Below are 21,640 nucleotides of genomic sequence, written 5' to 3'. Positions count from 1 at the left end.
GTCATCAGCATAACAGTGAAAGCTAACACCGTATTTGCGTATGATGTCACCTAGCGGCAGCATGTAAATACTAAAGAGTGCAGGGCCAAGAACCGAACCCTGGGGAACTCCGCACGTTACCTTAACATAGTCCGAGGTCACATTGTTATGGGAGACACACTGCATCCTGTCAGTAAGATAAGAGTTAAACCAAGACAAGGCTAAGTCTGTCATCCCAATACGTGTTTTGATACGCTCTAATAAAATATTATGATCAACAGTATCGAAAGCGGCGCTAAGATCAATAAGCAGCAACATAGATGAAGCATCAGAATCCATCGTTAGCAATAGATCATTAGTCATTTTTGCGAGGGCTGTCTCCGTAGAGTGATTTGCCCTGAAACCGGATTGAAAAGGTTCACAGAGATTGTTAGACGCTAAGTGTTCATTTAACTGCTGTGCTACAATTTTTTCGAGGATTTTCGAGATAAACGGAAGGTGGGACACCGGCCGGTAGTTTACCAGGAGATCAGGATCAAGGTTAGGTCTTTTGAGTAGAGGATGAATAACCGCTTTTTTGAATGCTAGGGGAACAGTGCCAGAGGAAAGTGATAAGTTTATAATATTTAACACTGATGGACCTAGTAATACAAAAATCTCCTTGATAAGTTTCCCAGGAATTGGGTCAAGTAAACATGTTGTTTGTTTCGTCCCATTTACACATTTTGACAATTCCTCCAATGTTATTTCATCAAAGAGAGAGAAACTATTTTGGAGGGCGGTATCCGTCGTATATACAGTCGTATCTGTGTTAATAGAACCCAGTTGTAGCTGAGATGCATTGTCTTTAATCTCTTTTCTAATGACTTCAATTTTCTTATTAAAGAAATTCATAAAGTCATCTGCTGAGTGGGTGGAGCTACTGGGAGAAGTCCCTTGTTGGGTTAGCGATGCTACTGTACTAAACAGAAATGTAGGATCATTTTTGTTGAGGTGGATGAGATTTGAGTAATATTTAGCTTTAGCTGAGGTAAGCATGCGTTTATAAGTTATTAAACTATCACACCATGCTTGATGGAAAACCTCAAGTTTAGTTGCATGCCATTTGCGTTCCAGCTTTCTACATGATAATTTCTGGGCTTTAGTTTCTTCTGTAAACCATGGGGTACGCCTTTTAGGGGCCCTTTTTAGCTTTAGCGGTGCTACAATATCAATGGTGTCGCGCAGGGCGTCATTAAAGTTGTTAGTGAGGTTATCAATAGAGCCCATATAATTTGGGAATGGTGCCATTACCGAAGGCAGTAGGTCAGTAAGAGTCGTCGTTGTGGCAGCATTAATGTTGCGGCTGCTATAGTAGTTATTATTATTATTATTAGTTTGTTGACAATGAGTCAGAACTTCGAATTTTATAAGGTAATGATCGGACATTACTTCAGTGTATGGGAGTATCGTAACTTTAGAGGTGGTGACACCCCTGACAAGCACTAGATCTATCGTATTACCGTTGCGATGCGTGGGTTCATTTATTATTTGTGTAAGACCACAGCTATCAATTATAGTCTGGAGCGCCACGCATGGAGGGTCCGATGGGGTATTCATATGGATATTAAAGTCCCCCATTATGATTATATTGTCGGCGTGCGTCACTAGATCAGCAACAAACTCTGAGAATTCACTGATGAAGTCCGAAACAAGTACAAGTACAAGTTGGCATATAATTGTACATTTGTATGTATGTTTTACTTCAAATATTGCACCTTTTGCTAAGTTAGGACAGTTGGTGACACACAAATTCAGGTAAGATTATATATGTGTAGGAAGATAGAAAAGCTTACTGTCATCTCCCTGCAACAGCCTGTGTTAGAACTCAAGCTCCAGCTAGAAGTGGTCCCTGATCTATGTATTAAATAATGCATCACCATTTTTTGTCACGTAAAAAAGCTGGCTTTTAGCAGCCTTAGCGGGACAGTAATGCCACCTGACAATCGTTCCCCACAGTCTTGCCTGTGGCCTGCAGAAAGAGAGTCAGTCCTCCTTGTGATTGACAAGGACAAAACAGGGACCGGTCCCTTTCCTGTTTTTAATTGTCAACTGCAGCCTTGGGATTGTGCCGTGAATGATGAAACCGTGACTTTGACAATGAGACGTAAAGGACTTTAAGCATGACAAGTGTGATTACAATTTCCAAGAAAGTCCTCCAGGGCATGAAAGTAAGACACAGGCTCAACAGGACTTTCAAATATTTATAACCAGGAGGGGAGAGTGGGTACTTCCAAGGGTAAACATCTTACACTCTTTTCATGCAAGGTATATTCCCAGGACTTAAGTAACTCCACAACCACTAACACAGTACTAATGGGGCTTTTGTCTAATATGATTTTGTGATGATTCGTAGGAATAAAGCTTAGTTCTAAATCTGCCAAGAAATTGTTCAAAGAAATTATTACATTTTTAAGTTCTTTGCTGGGGCGCATTGATAATAACCAATTTGTTAAAAATACTAAACAATAAAGCTGAAAAGTACAGTAATTACTGCAGTCCACCAGCAGGGGGGTGTCATAACTAGTACAGCAATGGTTTATCCTCCTGTTTCAACATGCCAGCATACACTACGCTGGCTCAATCCTCCCCTTCCAAACTTTTGTACATAGCGTATTGTGCACCTGTAAAAAAAAAAATCTAACATTGTTTAAAAACTGTGATTGGTCAGCTGATCATCGTTCTAGTTCACATTGCCAGCAGTAAGTCAACCGTGTTCTTGGCACACATTGACCTCCCCGAAGAATTTCCTTTGTTTGAATTTAAATGTGAAACCAAGACAGTGTTTCCTGCAAAACGGTAATCTATTTGTGGCGGTCGGGGTGTGGCCAGGCATGTGGTTGGGAGCGTGGCCGGCAGTATAAAGATGACATCAGTATATAATGGTGCATGGGCGGCACTTTGTACACCCCTGGTTTATTTACATATATTATTTTGCACTCCATGAATGTTAGAATTTAGTTAGGTAGACTCAGGCACTATTTTGGGCTGTAACTAGTAGGGCTGCAACTAATGATTAATTTGATAATCGATTAATCTGTGGATTATTACTTTGATTAATCGATTGATAATCAGATAAAAGAGACAAACTACATTTCTATACTTTCCAGTATTTTATTGAAAAAAAACAGCATACTGGCGCCATGTTCTTTCAACTTGCCAAATAAAACAAGGAAAATGTTACAAAAATGCACACCTTTGACACCCTGCTATAGATAATAAAAAATTTAATCTGATAAATCTATCGATAAAAAGCAGAGCCTGACGACGCATGAGCGTTTATCACAACTCTCTCGCTCTCTCTGTCTCTCCCCCTCCCTCACGAATGCTGCTGCGCGCACAATTTGTTTTGTTTTTAACCTTCTTAACCCTGAACGTACATTGAAAATACACGCAACCCTAACTCAAAATGCCGGACATTAGAGGCATTTAAGAAACACAACCCGGACAGCCCCGCAAAAGAAGACATGTCCGGTGAAAAGAGGACGTATGGTCAGGACCAGTGACGTGCGGTGAGGTTCATAACTGGTGAGGCGAGGCACTGACTTCATCACAGTCAGATTTACAAACATATGAACCCTAAAGAGTATCTTATTCACCATTTGATTGGCAGCAGTTAACGGGTTATGTTTAAAAGCTCATACCAGCATTCTTTACACATACAAACTGTAGCACACAAAAAAGCACATTTATTAAAAAAAACATTATTATGGTCTTACCTTTCTTGCTGGACATCCACACAGCCAGCCTTTGCGTGTGTACCACGCCGTTTGAAAAGAACGGGTCTTCTGTCCCGAAGTCTGAAGCAAACCTTTTAGCTCCGGCGTTGGTCTACCTTTAGTTATTACCTCCTGCTTCGATTGAAAGTCCAGTTTAGAAAACTGTTTTATTTTACATATGTAATCCTCCATGTTTTTAATAAAAGTTCAGGTGAGAGGAAATAAACAATCGCTGCACTTGACTTGCTAACTTTTTTATTTTTTTTTTATTTTTTTTCTGCGGCCGAGGAATGATCTCTGAGATCACTACCGCCCTCTACCACCAGGAGGCCGGATTACTGCGAGCCTCAGCCAGTACGTCTTTTGCAGCAGTTTTATGAATGTTCAGCACAAAAAATATGTTACACACATACAGTTGTTGACAAAATACACTGTACATTATATACCTCAGCTAACTAAACTATGGAAATGTATTATATAATTCATATAGCAATACGGTCTCACTGCACAGCAGGCCAGCAGTTAGCCGAGTCATTGCGCACAATCCATGTTGAGGCACAACTGAGTGACGTGCCTCAACTGGCCGCTGATCACTGCACCGTCTCTTCTCAGTATTTGAACGGCAAATGTGAAAATAAAAATTAAAAAAATCTAAAACTGGTGAAGTTAAATGGAAAATAACTTTAGTATAATCACTGGATACATATAACAATTGAATTCATTTTTTTTTCTTTTTACATTTTTTTTCTTTCCATGATGGCAGGTGAGGCCCCGCCTACCCTGTCTCTACGTCACTGGTCAGGACCGATCGCTGCTAGCATGCTAGCAGCGATCGGTTCACCGGACATGTCCTCTTTTGCTAGCATGCTAGCAGCTAACGGGCTAGGATAGACTGACCATACGTCCTCTTTTCACCGGACATGTCCTCTTTTGCGGAGCTGTCAGGGCGGAGTTTCTTAAATGCCTCAAATGTCCGGCATTTTGAGTATTGTTTACACAACTTGCAGTACGCTACTTAATATGTCCGTGTGGAAACTTGTTCGGTACACCTCCGCACCGAACCGAAACCACCGTACCGAAACGGTTCGATACAAATACACGTACCGTTACTCCCCTATTATTTTGTTTATTGTTTCTCAGCTGTTTGTAAATGTTGCAGTTTATAAATAAAGGTTAAAAAAAATAATAAAAAAATAAAATAAAATAAAAACTAGCCTCAGCGCATAGCATAGATTCAGCGAATCGATGACTAAATTAATCGCCAACTATTTTTATAATCGATTTTTAATCGATTTAATCGATTAGTTGTTGCAGCCCTATTTTGAAGTGAATGCAGTGATGGCCAATCACACAAGGAACAACAGAACTGCAAGCCTAATCGATGAGCTCTGTGTCAGACTTCAGCAGCAGTAAACTAGCAAACGGGGAGGCTTTTGCAAATGAGCATTAGAGAAACAATTGGTGCACTTTTTGCATGTGCTAATCTTCACTCCCGTTCTTCAGCGGACAAATCAAAATGTATTTATTTAGCCTTTAATCTCAAGTGCCTAAAATAGCTTCACAAATTCACAACACTATCCCCTGATCTAAACCCACATCGGGGCAAGGAAAAACTCAAAAGACCCTGACTGGGTAAAAAGAAGAAATCTTGAGAGGGGACCACAGATGTAGGGACTCCCCTTCCAGGATGATCGGCTGCAATGGATCTCAAGTGGGTGTAATTATTGAATTGTTAAATTAATAGATACTGTGGAAGTCCAGTCCATCGGGAAGCCAACCGATAGTCAAAGGGGGATCTTCTTCTGGGCTCAGCCAGGTCAACTTACAGCTGTGCGTGGAAGAGTGGTCCAACCCGGGTCACAAGTCGGGTCTGCTAGCACCTAATCCAGACTGATACCTCCCCAGAAATTATCTGTGGCCACCTGGTATCCTCTCCCAGCAGGAGAGGAGGGATAGAGCAGTAAAACTGTAGATTACTGGGTCTAAAAAGATGTCTATCTAAAGACTAGAGTATTAGAAGGAGTTTTAAGGAGGGACTTGAACGCTTCTACTGTGGTAGCATCTCCAACTATTGCCAGTAGGGCAATTCAGAATACTGGAGGCTGAATAGAAAGCGCTTGAAAGCGTGCAGATTTTTTATGGCTCTGAAAGTCCCTAATAAGCCACCCTGGATGATCGCCCATGTCACCCATGGCTAAAACCACCACGTTTTGTGGTGAAGAGAACTAAGACGGTTTCCCAGCTGTATTCACTATGCGCTGCAGGGCTCTTCTGTCGTACTCAGTACAGCTCCAGCCCCACACAGTGATGCAGCAGGTTACGATGCTCTCAATGGTGCCTCTGTAGAATGTCGTCAGAGTGGGTGGTGGAACACTTGCCCTCATGAGTTTCCGCAGGAAGTAGACGCGCTGCTGTGCCTTCTTTACCAGTGATGTAGTATTTGTGGTGCATGACAGGTCCTCACTGATGTTAACTCCCAGGAATTTGGTGCTGCTTGCTCTCTCCACAGCAGCCCCATCGATGGTTAGTGGTGGGTGATCGGTGTGGCCTCTCCGGAAGTCAACAACTATCTCCTTTGTCTTGCTGACATTTAGCAGGAGGTTGTTGTTCCTGCACCACGTAGTCGGAAGGTCCACCTCTTTCCTGTAATGTGGCCCTTGGTGATGAGACCCACCAGAATAGTGTCGTCCGCCAACTTTATGAGTTGATTGGTGCTGTAAGTTGGTGTGCAGTCATGTGCCAGTAGGGTGAAAAGCAGAGGACTGAGCACGCAGCCTTGTGGGGACCCGTATTCAAGGTGATGGTGCTGGAGGTGTTGTTCCCAACACGTACTGCTTGTGGCCTCTCACTGAGGAAGACGAGCAGCCAGTTGCAGAATGAGGTGCTGAGGCCCAGCTTGTCTCGTTTGCAGATGAGCTGTTGTGGTATTATTGTATTGAATGCTGATCCAAAGTCTATGAACAGCATTCTCACATATGGGTCTTTATGTTCCAGAGTAGATAGGCCCTTGGTGTTCATAACCCGGGAAGGGTACCAAAACTCAGTTCCTTAATGGCAGCAGTGCCAATGTACACAATGATAATCTGACCAAAAAAGAAGTATAATGGGTACAGATGTCCACTAAAACAGGGGTTCTTAATATTTTTGACCTCGGGACCCAATTTTTCTACTACGGAGTATTACCACTTACAGTAATTGGTAATCCTACTTGATGTCCAACCTACTTACAGTTTTACAACGTTGTTAATTATTTGATATGCTGATCACAAATATGTTTTTTATTTAACACATACATCTGAGGCTTTGTAGCTGAGCTAAGTAGTAACCAAATATACTGCACAAGAATTGACTGGTAAATAAATGATGAAAAATAATTGTACATAAAATTATGATGTGGTAAGAAAAATGAATAGGTTTCTTAACTAAACTGCCAATATAATTAAAGTGCAAATTAAAATAAAGCTTTACCGCTTTAGTCATATTTTTTTAAGAAACTTCTCTATGACTTTAGCTCCAGACTTCTTCTGTTCTTTTGAGATTGTCATTACTGCCACAAGCAAAAGTGCATTCCAACCAGTGCTCGTAATAAAGGTGTTATATGATAGCAGCGTTAGTAACGTTGTTACTTTTACTAGTAACGAGTAATGTAATTAATTAGTTTTTAACTGGCGGGTAGCGATAGTGTGTTGTAATGTGGCACTCAACTTTTGATGGGCTTTTATGTCAACAACAAGACAGCATCATAATTGCAGCAAGTTCAATGCAGGAAATATTTTTTTTACTAGTGAAAGCAACAAGTACCACCACACTAAAATAAAGTTGAAATAGGAAGAGGCAATATCACACTGTGACACAGCAGACATGTACACAAAGGGACAAATATACAACAAATCAATGATTGAAGTGACAAACTTGCCATCCAAACAATACACTGTTTGTTGACAAGAAGATATAACAGCTATCAAAGTCATATCAATATCTTCATTAACTAGAGGTAACACAATCTGGTGAAAAGACCCAAAAGAGCTGGCGTCAGAGCCGACAAACTGCCGCTGCAAACTGCTAAAGCTAACAAACACAGCTCCGTTGAAACCCTCGATGATGTCACACATCACTAGGCAACAGGCCTACCTTTTAAAAAGCACACACACACATGCACACTGTGCTCTCAAATGAAAGTCTCTCACCAATGAAACTAGATATTTTAAGTTGTTAGTAAATCAATTACTTTTTTAGTAAAATAACAGGTAACTATAATTAATTACTTTCTAAAAGTAATTTTCAAAACACTGATTACTGGTACCGCTGTACCACAGGTAGCGCTCGCGGCCAAACAATTGTGGTTGAGAAACACTGCACTAAAGTGTTCTACCGTGAAAGTTCCTGTCAGTGAACTTTAATTCACCGGACTGTTGTAATTGTCTGTGATGAGGTGGCGACTTGTCCAGGGTGTTCCCTGCCTTCATCCCGAATGCAGCTGGGATAAGCTCCAGCCACCCCTGATACCCCATGAGGGACACGTGGTAGTAAATGGATAGATGGATAGATGGATGTTGTAAGTGTTTCATGCTGCGCTGAGAAGAAAACAAGTTTAAACATTATTCAGTCTTATCAAACGGTCATTTAATTGTGTGCATATAATGAGTCGCCCGTTCAGTGACGTTTGGTTGGCCCATGTCATCACAGTCTTGAAGTGTTTAAATTCATTACTAAGATATATTATTCTACAATACCCTAATTTACCTTTCCACCAATAACACAAAGCTAAGATGTGGACGAGTATATTATACTGGCCTGCGAAATTTGGACACCCCTGTTGTTAACCATTGTATATAGTTTTACCTTTTTTATTACCCGCTAGCACTTTACGTTTTTAAGTCATTTTATACCCAAAACGAATGCAATTGTGACTTTAAAACCGTGCTATACACCAAATTGTGACGATGGCATACAGTTGCACCCCTATTAATATATACCAGACCTGGGCATTCTGCGGCCCGCGGGCCACATCCCTTTGTGCGTCCCTGTCCGGCCCGCGTGAGGCCAATCATAAATTACAAAATACATTTTTAAAAGTATCTATGTCGAGTGTGCAATACAACGGTGCTGCTTTTGTTTTGAAAAGCGTTATTTGTATTACTTCCGTGTGGACATATGCGCGTGCGTGATTGTGAATGAATGTGAACAGCTGCAATCACAAATTACAAAATAAAGTTGAAAAAACATCTATGTCCTGCGCGCAATACAACTGTGCTGCTTTTATTTTGAAAAGTATTATTTATGGGCGTTTGTTTGTGTGTAACCTGTGAGTGAAGGTGCACAGCGACAAGTGATGCACGGTTTACACCCGAGACGCTAAAAAGAGAAAAGTTGATGACGAATGCCGTGTTTTCAACAAGACAGGGACTGCCAAGCAACGTTCCCTCTAAGGTGCGCGCCTGCGCAATTGTGCACTGCTCAAGCGTCCTCCGCGCACAGCAAATATATGCCGCGCACCAAATCAAACCCATCTGAATTCTAAACAAAATAAACACATTTATTCTGTGTAATTTTGCAATGCAACTTTGAGTGACAGTGACACCAAGCGGCCCTAATGGTGTTCGTCAACACCGTTCAATTGAACACCGTTCAATTATTGTAACGTCTATCGAGATGCTTCGAGGCCAGGAATTATATCGATCCCTTTATTGAGCAAAACTGTTTATATTCGGCCATAACCACACCAAAAATATGAGTAAAACACTTCTATCTTGAAAAACTAGTCATTTTCTGCCGTACAAACCAGGCCAAAACCAACTTGTCATATGTCACCAACACGCATACCACTAAACCACTGGTGCGTTTATGGCCACACAAAAAGTCGGACAACTCAAACACCACACAAAGTTACACTATGACTCCTCAGTCCTACGTGTGCTTATTTTACTGTCATTTATTTTTAATGTTAATCTATTTATATTAATCATGGAATGCTGTTACTAGAGAAAGTTACAGGAATGCACACTTCATCCTATGCTTACATTTCATTGTGCAACATGAGGATGTTTAAGGGGAACTAAATGTGATCTCTGAAAAGGGTACAAATGATTTCCAAAGCAGTGCTTTTGGTATAAAGTTAAGTTAGGTTAAATGAAAGTATTATTATTATTATTAATTATTATTATTATTATTATTATTAATATTATTATTATTATTTATATTACGGTATATATCAAAAATAATATTGAGCAAAATGTAATTGAAATATTGTCGATGTGGCCCTCCAGCAGTACTCGGGTTGCTCATGCGGCCCCCGGTAAAAATTAATTGCCCACCCCTGATATATACAGTGAGACTTACAAGCAAATCACAGTCAAGCCATGTTCAGTAGGCTAAAAATGTGGTGAGAAGATTCACTGGTAAAATCACCCACTTCATCAGCCAGTAGCGTCTCGGACAGACAGCCACACCAGACGCCCTGGGCCCAGAAGCATCTCTGCAATAGGAAATAAGCACCTGTCATGTGCCAAATGAAGTGTTAAGTACACAAATTGTGGAGGCGGGGGTGATGTTTCCGGAGGGGTGACAGCTCTGGGTCTAGGTGCCATGTCTGGCCCTGGCACATCATATGGAGTCAACCCCCACCCTCCCGCACCCTTTGAGCCCACCCCCACCACTTGCCGAGGGGCAGAATAGCAACTATTATTTACTGGATGTCTGCCTCATTTTCACATATTCATCCTGGCTGGCCATCACAGTACCACAGGGCTCCCAAGCCAGCCCCTGACTTCCTATTTGTCGTCGCTGAGGGGCGGCAGAAGCAAAGCAAAGTCAGATGAGCGTTTAGATAATTTATTCAGAGCGCAGGGAGTCGGCCGTAAACCAAATGGCCTCCATTTTTTTGCCTGGGTTTCCCTTTAGGTTGGTACAAGCTGCATCAGGCTCGGTGTCAGAGAGTATGTTCTCAAAGGAAGATTAATGTCGTTTGAAGGGCTGACTGCGAACAGTGTGAACGTGAGAAATGTATGATAAATTGTGCATGCCAGAGGGGCTTTTGTGGCTGCAAAGTGCTATATCTGCTTAAAGGCACTGTTATGACTGCTGCTATTTGGGATTGTGTGAGTACACTACCTGCAGCTATTTTTTACATGTTTTTGTCCACCAATGAATAGCAATCAAAGTCTACTTTTCAAATGGAATATACATGAACATTCTGGGGTTAACCCCAACACTAAACCTTAGCCTTCAAGAATTATTCTTAGAAATGGAACTGTGTTGAAAATCTTCAAATGCAATAATAGAGATGGTTGTATTACAAGCTTACTGTGAAAGCAATTGGTGAATGTTTGAGGTAGGGATGGGTGGATCATTGATTGTATAGCCTGTATATATTTTTTTAATTATAGAAATTGATAATTAAAATGATTGCAATTTTGCACCGTGTGTGTTCATTAAAGTGACGGACAAGAGGACATGAGATGAGAATCCACTCTTACCGCTAACTAGGTTGAATTTAAAGTAGTGAAACAACAAATGAATAAAGGCTTATCATCTACTTAAGGTTTACGCATATTAAACGTTGCACACAAAGCTAATCTACTGAACTCGTGCACAGAGGATTGTGTCTCTTAAATGAGCAAAATAATAGAAAGTGAAATCCATTTAGTGTGTCTGTCTGTGTGTATGTAATCTAGCCAACAGAAACTATTTTGCAGAGAAGCACACAACACCTCAGCACATTCATGTGTCTGGAATGATCCAAATGCAGAAAAATGCATAATGGAAGACGTTTTCACATATTGGAGATATGTTGTAATATTCCATCCATCCATTTTCTACCGCTTATTCCTTTCGGGGTCGCGGGGGCGCTGGAGACTATCTCAGCTACAATCGGGCGGAAGGCGGGGTACACCCTGGACAAGTCGCCACCTCATCGCAGGGCCAACACAGATAGACAGACAACATTCACACTCACATTCACACACTAGGGCCAATTTAGTGTTGCCAATCAACCTATCCCCAGGTGCATGTCTTTGGAGGTGGGAGGAAGCCGGAGTACCCGGAGGGAACCCACGCAGTCACGGGTAGAACATGCAAACTCCACACAGAAACATCCCGAGGCCGGGATTGAACTCACGACTACTCAGGACCTTCGTATTGTGAGGCAGACGCACTAACCCCTCTGCCACCGTGCTGCCTTGTTGTAATATTATACTTCTTAAATAAAAAAACTAACGGAATTTAAAAAAACAAAAAAACAACAGATACCAACATCAGCCGCTTAAAGGGGATTTTCACTTTGTTTGGAATTTTTCCATTAGTCATTCTGCAAGACAAGAACACATATGTCTTCCTTTTCTTTATGAATTCTAACTTGTAAATAAATGAGAGCAAAAGTCCTCTTACAATGAAGCCTATGGGAGTCGCTTTATTCTGCCTATAGAGCGCTTAAAGAAACATCCAAATACCTCCGTCATGGTTTTATATACACACTGTAAGTATGCAGTATATGTAATGTAGTAACAGGCACATTCATAATAACATGTAATATTTACGTATTTTGATCATTTTAAGTATACACATACTTGCCAACCCTCCCGTTTTTAGCGGGAGAATCCCGATATTCAGCGCCTCTCCCGACAACCTCCCGGCAGAGATTTTCTCCCGACAAACTCCCGGTATTCAGCCGGAGCTGGAGGCCACGCCCCCTCCAGCTCAATGCGGACCTGAGACTGAGTGGGGACAGCCTGTTCTCACGTCCGCTTTCCCACAAAATAAACAGCTTGCCTGCCCAAAGACGTCATAACATCTAGGGCTTTTATAGAGTGCACAACTGCGCACACAACAAGGAGACGAAGCAGAAGAACGAGGAAATTACAGACATGGCGGCCGAAATGATATACTCATCATAAACGGAGAAGTTAAACAGGACAATACTGCCAACTAATGGATACCCACTGGAACACTGAAATTCAAGTATTATTTTTTTTTTCTATGTAAATAAAATTTATATATATATATATATATATATATATATATATATATATATATATATATATATATATATATATATATATATATATATATATATATATATATATATATATTTATATATACATATATATATATATATATATATATATATATATATATATATATATATATATATATATATAGCTAGAATTCACTGAAAGTCAAGTATTTCATTCATATATGTATATATATATATATATATATATATATATATATATATATATATATATATATATATGTATATATATATATATATATATATAATATATATATATATATATATATATATATATATATATATATATATATATATATATATATATATATATATATATATATATATATGAAATACAGTACTCGAGTTGGTGAATTCTAGCTGTAAATAACCACGCCCCCAACCACCACCACCCCCCCCCCCCCACCCCCCCACCGCCGACCAAGCCCCCCCCCCCCCCCCCCCCCCACCTCCCGATATTGGAGGTCTTAAGGTTGGCAAGTATGAGTATACAACAGTTAATTTTTTTCTTCGACAACATCATGGCTTATTACTCACTGCAGACATCATGAGACAACAAACATAATAAAACATCACATACTGTACAATGTCTGCTGTCACTGGAATACCAACTGTTAGGATAGTTGATATATTCCCATTTAGATGAAGAATGACTAGTAATCCATCCAACCACCTTTGTTTGCTTATCCGAGGTCGGTTCGCAAGGGCAGCACCACCTCGACCAGCTCCTCTCGATATGGAGGAGCGGCGGTTTTACTTTGAGATCTTCACGAATAACAGAGCTTCTCACCCTATCTCTAAGGGAGAGAAACGTAGATTGACCGGTTAATTAAGAGCTTTGCCTTCCGGCTCAGCTCCTTCTTCACCACGCCGCACCAATTTCACTCACCAACAGGACTCTGAGGTACTTGAACTCCTCCACTTGGGGCAAGTGCTTTGAGTACCTCAAAGGTAGAAAAGCGCTATACAAGTACAATCCTTTTATCATTAACATTTCAACCCAGAAAGGGCATTGCACCTTTTTCCTGGCGAGAACCATGGACCTGGACTTGGAGTTTCAGATTCTCATTCCAGTCGCTTCACACTTGGCTGCAAACCGATCTAATGAGAGCTGAAGATCAGGGGCCGTACTTATCAAGCATCTTAGAATTACTCCTAAGAAGTCTGCTAAGAGTTGACTTAAGAGTAAATAAATTATTCGCTGAAAGCTGCACTTAAAAGTTAGTTATCAAGCGTCTTACTCACACTTTCAGCGAAGTGTAGGACTGAATCTTAAGTGTCACACTCAGAGCTGAATTACGACATTACTATGTGCCGTAAACGGAATTTTAGGTGACGTCATTTCTGTGTCCATAGAAATGACCAATCACGGAAGGGAATCCGTTGTCTAAGAATAAAGAAATATCTTGGAAATATTTAAGTGGACAATGGGAGTGTATATTTTGACAATAAACTACAAAATAATACAAAACAAACTAGTCCCCGCCGGCACTCACGCTACCAGCTCCCTCTCTTCTATCGCCCACACACTCACTGACGTCACTCACCTCACGGCCACACACATACGCTACTGTCATAACATTTTCTTTCCAATTCATTAATTAGGCAACTAATTTGAAACTGGTGTGGGTGGCTCTATATATACTAGCCCACTGCAGCCACATGCAGAAATCAACAAGGAATTGAAAAATATTAAATCTGTGACAAAAATAATATCCGCTCTGTCCAAACGATACCGTTTGATCAGCTGCTCGTCATCAAAAAAAACAAAAACATTGTTCCGTTCCCTGAATGTTCGCGCACGTCTCTCTCGCCTCAGTGCCATCCCCTGCTGGCAACTCCTAACCACTTAAGACACCTCTGAAGGTCTCTTAAATATCGTGGAGAGTAGGAGTGATTCTTAGACTTAAGAACGTTGATAAAAAGCTTTTATTCTTAAGTTTGAGAGTAGGACTAAATTTCGCAAATTCTCAGGACTTAAGTGTAAAATGGCACTCTAAGAAGCTTGATAAGTACGGCCCCTGATGAAGCCATCAGGACCACATCATCTGCAAAAAGCAGAGACCTAATCCTAGAGCCACCAAACCGGATCCCCTCAACGCACTGACTGCGCCTAGAAATTCACCAATAAAAGTTATGAACAGAATCTGAGTCCATCCATCACTAGAAACTGGTCCAACTTACTGCCGGCAATGCAGGCCAAGCTCTGACAGGGCGCGGACCGCCACAATCAGGCCGGCTGCTCCCCACAACACTTCCCAAGGAACATGGTCAAATGCCTTCTCCAAGTCCACAAAGCACATGTAAACTGGTTGGGCAAACTCCCGTGGATTCTAAGACTCTGCAGAGAGTATAGAGCTGGTCCACAGTTCCACGAGGTTCAACTAGTCAGCATAGCTTCCTTTTCAGTACACCTGAATAGACCTTAGCAGCGTACCGGAAAGGCTGAGGAGTGTGATCCCACGATAGTTGTAATACACCCTCCGGTTTCCTTTTTTGAAAAGAGGAACCGTCACCCAGGTCTGTCAATCTAGAGGGACCGCCTTATATGTCCATGCAATGTTGCAGAGTCTTGTCAACCAAGACAGCCCCACAGCATCCAGAGGATCTTGTCCACCCCCGGGGCCCTGCCAACGAGGAGCTTTTGAACTACCTCAGCAACCTCAGCCCCAGAAATGGGAGAGCCCTCCTCAGATTCCCCAGGCACTGCTTCCTCATAAAAAGACATGTAGGTGGAATTGAGGAGGTCTTCGAAGTATTCTCTCCACAGATCCACAACATCCCAAGTCAAGGTCAACAGCACACCATCCCCACCATGCACTGTGTTGACAGTGCACTGCTTCCCCCTCCTGAAGCGGTGAATGATAGTCCAGAATCGCTTCCCATTCCCTGGGAATTAAAACTGTCTTTGACAGGAGACTCTGCTAGATGTTCCCACCAGTCCCCTTACAATGTGTTTGGGCCTGCCAGGTCAGACTGGCATCCTCTCCCACCATCAAAGCCAACTCACTACCAGGAGGGGATTGGTTGAATGCTCCGCCCCTCTTAGGGCTGGGCGATATGGACTAAAACTGATACCGCAGTAGTTTTAATCGGAATACCGGTCTATGGTATACACCAGTATTTTCAAAATAACGTGCAAAGTGCTCAAGGTTGCCTAAGTGTTTTACGGCTATGTAACCAATGTTGAGAGTACTCAGATTATTTTGTTGTAAGTAGTAAAGTATCGAGAGGAGCCAGATGAGGTGGTTCGGGCATCTGGTCAGGATGCCACCCGAACGCCTCCCTAGGAAGGTGTTTAGGGCACGTCCGACCGGTAAGAGGCCACGGGGAAGACCCAGGACACGTTGGGAAGACTACCGTATTTTCCGCACCATAAGGCGCCCCGTGTTATTAGCCGCACGTTTAATGAACGGAATATTTCAAAACTTTGTTTACCTATTAGCCGCCCCGTGCTATTAGCCGCACCTACGCTACGCTAAAGGGAATGTCAACAAAACAGTCAGATAGGTCAGTCAAACTTTAATAATATATTACAAACCAGCGTTCTAACAACTCTGTTCACTCCCAAAATGTAATGTACAAATGTGCAATCACAAAAATAGTAACACTCAAAATAGTGCAAAGCAATAGCAACATCAATAACTCCACGTTGCTCATACGTTAGTGTCACACAACACACAAAATAAACATTTAAAGCTCACTTTCTGAAGTTATTACTCATCCACAAATCCCTCCAATTATTCTTCTTCGGTGTGCTTCACTTGTTTTTTGACACCATCGATGATGTGGACGCGCATGCAGTCGTAGATCAACAGGAACGGCGCTGCGGGAAAAAAGTCACCCGGTGTCTTCGCGTAAACGTCTATCAACCACTCGCTCATCTTTTCTTCATCCATCCATCCCTTCGAGATAGCTTTTATGATGACGCCGGCTGGAAAGTTCTCTTTTGGCAAGGTCTTCCTTTTGAATATCACCGTGGGTGGAAGTTTCTGGCCGTTAGCATGGCAAGCTAGAACCACAGTAGGACGACTTCTCATTCCCTGTGGTGCGAATATTCACCGTACGTGTTCCCGTTGTATCCACAGTGCGGTTCACAGGAATATCAAAAGTCAGTGGAACCTTGTACGCGTGTCTCTTAGTAGGAGACATTTTGTTGTCACAAATGAAATGAAACGTAATATCCGCGCGCTTCTTCTTCTACGGGGGCGGGTGCTCACCTTGGCAGTTGCTTACAGTAGAAGAAGAAGCGCTTCCTCTTCTATGGGGGCGGTTGCTTACCGTAGAAGAAGAAGCGCTTCCTCTTTTACGGGGAAAAAAGATGGCGGCTGTTTACCGTAGTTGCGAGACCTAAACTTTATGAAAATAAATATGAATATTAATCCATATATAAGGCGCACCGGGTTATTAGCCGCACTGTCTGCTTTTGAGAAAAATTGTGGTTTTTAGGTGCGGCTTATGGTGCGGAAAATACGGTATGTCTCCCGGCTGGCCTGGGAACGCCTCGGGATCCCCCGGGAAGAGCTGGACGAAGTGGCTGGGGAAAGGGAAGTCTGGGCTTCCCTGCTTAGGCTGCTGCCCCCGCGACCCGACCTCGGATAAGCGGAGGAAGATGGATGGATGGATGGATGGATAGTAAAGTAATGTGTTGCTTATTCTTTTTAAGTAATTAGTTAGCTGTTATGTCAAAGCAGTTTTCATTCATTGTTAGGTTTACGATTGTGCAACGGTGGACCAGGGGTTAGTGCGTGTGCCTCCTTGGTTCAATCCTGGGCTCGGGATCTTTCTATGTAGAGATTGCATGTTCTTCCCTGCGGGTACTCCGGCTTCCTCCCACCTCCAAAGACATGCACCTGGGGATAGGTGGATTGGTAACACTAAATTGGCCTAAGTGTGTGAATGTGAGTGTGAATATCTATCTGTCTATCTGTGTTGGCCCTGCAATGAGGTGGCGACTTGTCCAGGTTGTACCTTGCCTACCGCCCGAATGCTGCTGAGATAGGCTCCAGCACCCCCCGCGACTCCAAAAGGGACAAGTGGTAGAAAATGGATGGATGGATGGGTGGATGGATGGATGGATGGATGGATGAATGGATCCTACCCCTTATTTCTCAAATGTGCTTTTACTGCCATCTGTGAGTGTTTTTTTTTTTACTACGAGCTGAATTTTTGTCCCACATTATAAAAATATAACAAAAATTGTTGTCATCTTAAGAACATAGCCAGAGTCTCTAGGCCAACACTGAGGTGCTCATGCATGCTTTTATTTCCTGTTCATTAGATTATTGTAATGCCCTTCTCTCTGGTCTTCCCTAAAATAATATTAGAACTGTACTATTCTTACAAAACTCAGCTGCACGCATGCTGACGAGGACCAGAGAGTTAAAGCACATTACACCAGTTTTAGAACCGCTGCATTGGCTCCCTGTCCTCTCCAGGGTTGATTTTAAAGTTCTACTATTAGTTTTTAAGTGTCTTTATGGCCTTGCACATTCTTACCTATCTGACCTGCTTTTAGCGTATCGATCCTTGTGGATCTTGAGGTCCTCTGGAACTGGCCTTTTATTTTTACCAAATACCAGAACAAAGACCCACAGTGAGGCGGCATTGAGCCACTATGGCCCCCACCTGTGGAACAGCCTGCCAGAGAGGATCAGGACTGCAGAGACTGTTTTTTTTTTTTTTAAAAAGGCTAAAGACACACCTTTTTAATCAAGTTTGTGTGCATTTGTGTTGTATGTGTTCTCTTTACGTCTTTCTTTTTTTTTGTACAGCACTTTGTGTTTACAATGGTGCCTGTGTACAAACCCCGTTTCCATATGAGTTGGGAAATTGTGTTAGATGTAAATATAAACGGAATACAATGATTTGCAAATCATTTTCAACCCATATTCAGTTGAATAAGCTACAAAGACAACATATTTGATGTTCAAACTGATAAACATTTTTTTTTGTGCAAATAATCATTAACTTTAGAATTTGATGCCAGCAACACGTGACAAAGAAGTTGGGAAAGGTGGCAATAAATACTGATAAAGTTGAGGAATGCTCATCAAACACTTATTTGGAACATCCCACAGGTGAACAGGCAAATTGAGAACAGGTGGGTGCCATGATTGGGTATAAAAGTAGATTCCATGAAATTCTCAGTCATTCACAAACAAGGATGGGGCGAGGGTCACCACTTTGTCAACAAATGCGTGAGCAAATTGTTGAACAGTTTAAGAAAAACCTTTCTCAACCAGCTATTGCAGGGAATTTAGGGATTTCACCATCTACGGTCCATAATATCATCAAAGGGTTCAGAGAATCTGGAGAAATCACTGCACGTAAGCAGCTAAGCCCGTGACCTTCGATCCCTCAGGCTGTACTGCATCAACAAGTGACATCAGTGTGTAAAGGATATCACCATATGGGCTCAGGAACACTTCAGAAAACCACTGTCAGTAACTACAGTTGGTCGCTACATCTGTAAGTGCAAGTTAAAACTCTCCTATGCAAGGCGAAAACCGTTTATCAACAACACCCAGAAATACCGTCGGCTTCGGTGGGCCTGAGCTCATCTAAGATGGACTGATACAAAGTGGAAAAGTGTTCAGTGGTCTGACGAGTCCACATTTCAAATTGTTTTTGGAAACTGTGGACGTCGTGTCCTCCGGACCAAAGAGGAAAAGAACCATCCGGATTGTTATAGGCGCAAAGTTGAAAAGCCAGCATCTGTGATGGTATGGGGGTGTATTAGTGCCCAAGACATGGGTAACTTACACATCTGTGAAGGCGCCATTAATGCTGAAAGGTACATACAGGTTTTGGAGCAACATATTTTGCCATCCAAGCAACGTTACCATGGACGCTCCTGCTTATTTCAGCAAGACAATGCAAAGCCACGTGCTACATCAACGTGGCTTCATAGTAAAAGAGTGCGGGTACTAGACTGGCCTGCCTGTAGTCCAGACCTGTCTCCCATTGAAAATGTGTGGTGCATTATGAAGCCTAAAATACCACAACGGAGACCCCCGGACTGTTGAACAACTTAAGATGTACATCAAGCAAGAATGGGAAAGAATTCCACCTTAGAAGCTTAAAAAATGTGTCTCCACAGTTCTCAAAGGTTTACTGAGTTTTGTTAAAAGGAAAGGCCATGTAACACAGTGGTGAACATGTCCTTTCCCAGCTACTTTGGCACATGTTGCAGCCATGAAATTCTAAGTTAATTATTATTTGCAAAAAAAAACATAAAGTTTATGAGTTTGAACATCAAATATCTTGTCTTTGTAGTGCATTCAATTGAATATGGGTTGAAAAGGATTTGCAAATCATTGTATTCTGTTTATATTTACATCTAACACAATTTCCCAACTCATATGGAAACAGGGTTTGTATGAACGTGCTATATAGATCAAGTTTGATTTGATTTGATCTTGTGTCTACTTGTAAGTCTGTGTGGTATAAAACAAGTAAAACAGCAATCCAGTATTTGCTTTCCAATTTCTGTTAAAATCACATGCTTTTTGAGGTTACGGTTGTAAGCAACACTTAAAACATTTAAATTATATTCACAAAATCACAAGTTGATTTAATATTATTGATATAAAATAAGCCTCAACACATCCAAACCTCCTTAAAAATCGGTGAAAATTCTGTCATTTCAGGCCTCAACAATCACAAAAAAGTCCTCAAAATAATGACTAAATAACGAGACCACAACACTGCTGGTAAACTCATAAAGATTTTGTAAATCTTAAGGGATTTACTTTCCCATACAACTAAAAAAATTAGTCATTGAGCACTTTTGATCTTTATGTGTGTAGATTGCTACGGAAATATCAACACAGCACATCACACAAACATAACGTTTCTGTCTGGGCCAGACTCTAGTCCTCCAAATCTGGCATGAAAAAAAGTGTTATTTTTAGGGTGGGCGTATCGATCTAGATATCGATAGTATTGATACCAAGGTTGGGTATTGGTATCTGATCTACAAAACCCAAACCAGTGAATTTGGCCGGTTGTATAAATCGTAAATAAAAAAAGAATACAATGATTTGCAAATCCTTTTCAACTTATAAATTAATTGAAAAGACTGCAAAGACAATATATGTAATGTTCGAACTGAGAAACTTTTTTTGCAAATAATCATTAACTTAGAATTTAGTGGTAGCAACACATTGCAAAAAAGTTGGCACAGGAGCATTTTTACCACTGTTACCTGACCTTTCCTTTTAACAACACTCAGTTAGCGTTTGGGAATTGAGACCAATTGTTGAAGCTTTTCAAATGGAAAAAGACAGTCTAGTACCCTCACTCTTTTACGATTAAGCCACGCTGTTGTGGCTTGGCTTTGTCTTGCTGAAATATGCAGGGGCGTCCATGATATCGTTGCTTGGATGGCAACATACAGTATGTTCATTACATTGTTTTCAACTTTCTGCCTCAGCCACCAAAACTGTAATTTCCATTGCGCCCTTATGTTGTTGTGTTTTAGCCCTAAAGTTGATGTGTTGTGGCTTTATGTGGTGGTGTTGTGGCGTTAGTATTTGATGTGGCTTTTGCAATCGTGCTGTAGCTAAAAGTTGTTGTGTTGTGGCATTTGTTGTGGCTTTTGCAATTGTGTTATACATAGCTGAAAGTTGTTGTGTTGTGGCTTTATGTTGTTGTGTTGTGGCGTTTGTATTTGTTGTGGCTTTTGAAATTGTGCTATAGCTGATAGTTGTTGTGTTATGGCTTCATGTTGTTGTGTGGTGGCATGTGTTGTGACTTTTCTTGGCTATTGTAGCTGTTTATTGAAATAAGACTAGTAGCAGGTCAAACCACTGTTCATTCAACCTGTAGAGATGTTGGTTGCACTTTATTCTTTAAATTAATATCATATTAT

Source organism: Entelurus aequoreus, linkage group LG02, assembly GCF_033978785.1.
Source record: "Entelurus aequoreus isolate RoL-2023_Sb linkage group LG02, RoL_Eaeq_v1.1, whole genome shotgun sequence".
In the NCBI taxonomy this organism is placed as follows: domain Eukaryota; kingdom Metazoa; phylum Chordata; class Actinopteri; order Syngnathiformes; family Syngnathidae; genus Entelurus; species Entelurus aequoreus.
The sequence above is the reverse complement of the archived record's forward strand: the minus strand, read 5'-3'. Positions refer to the sequence as shown.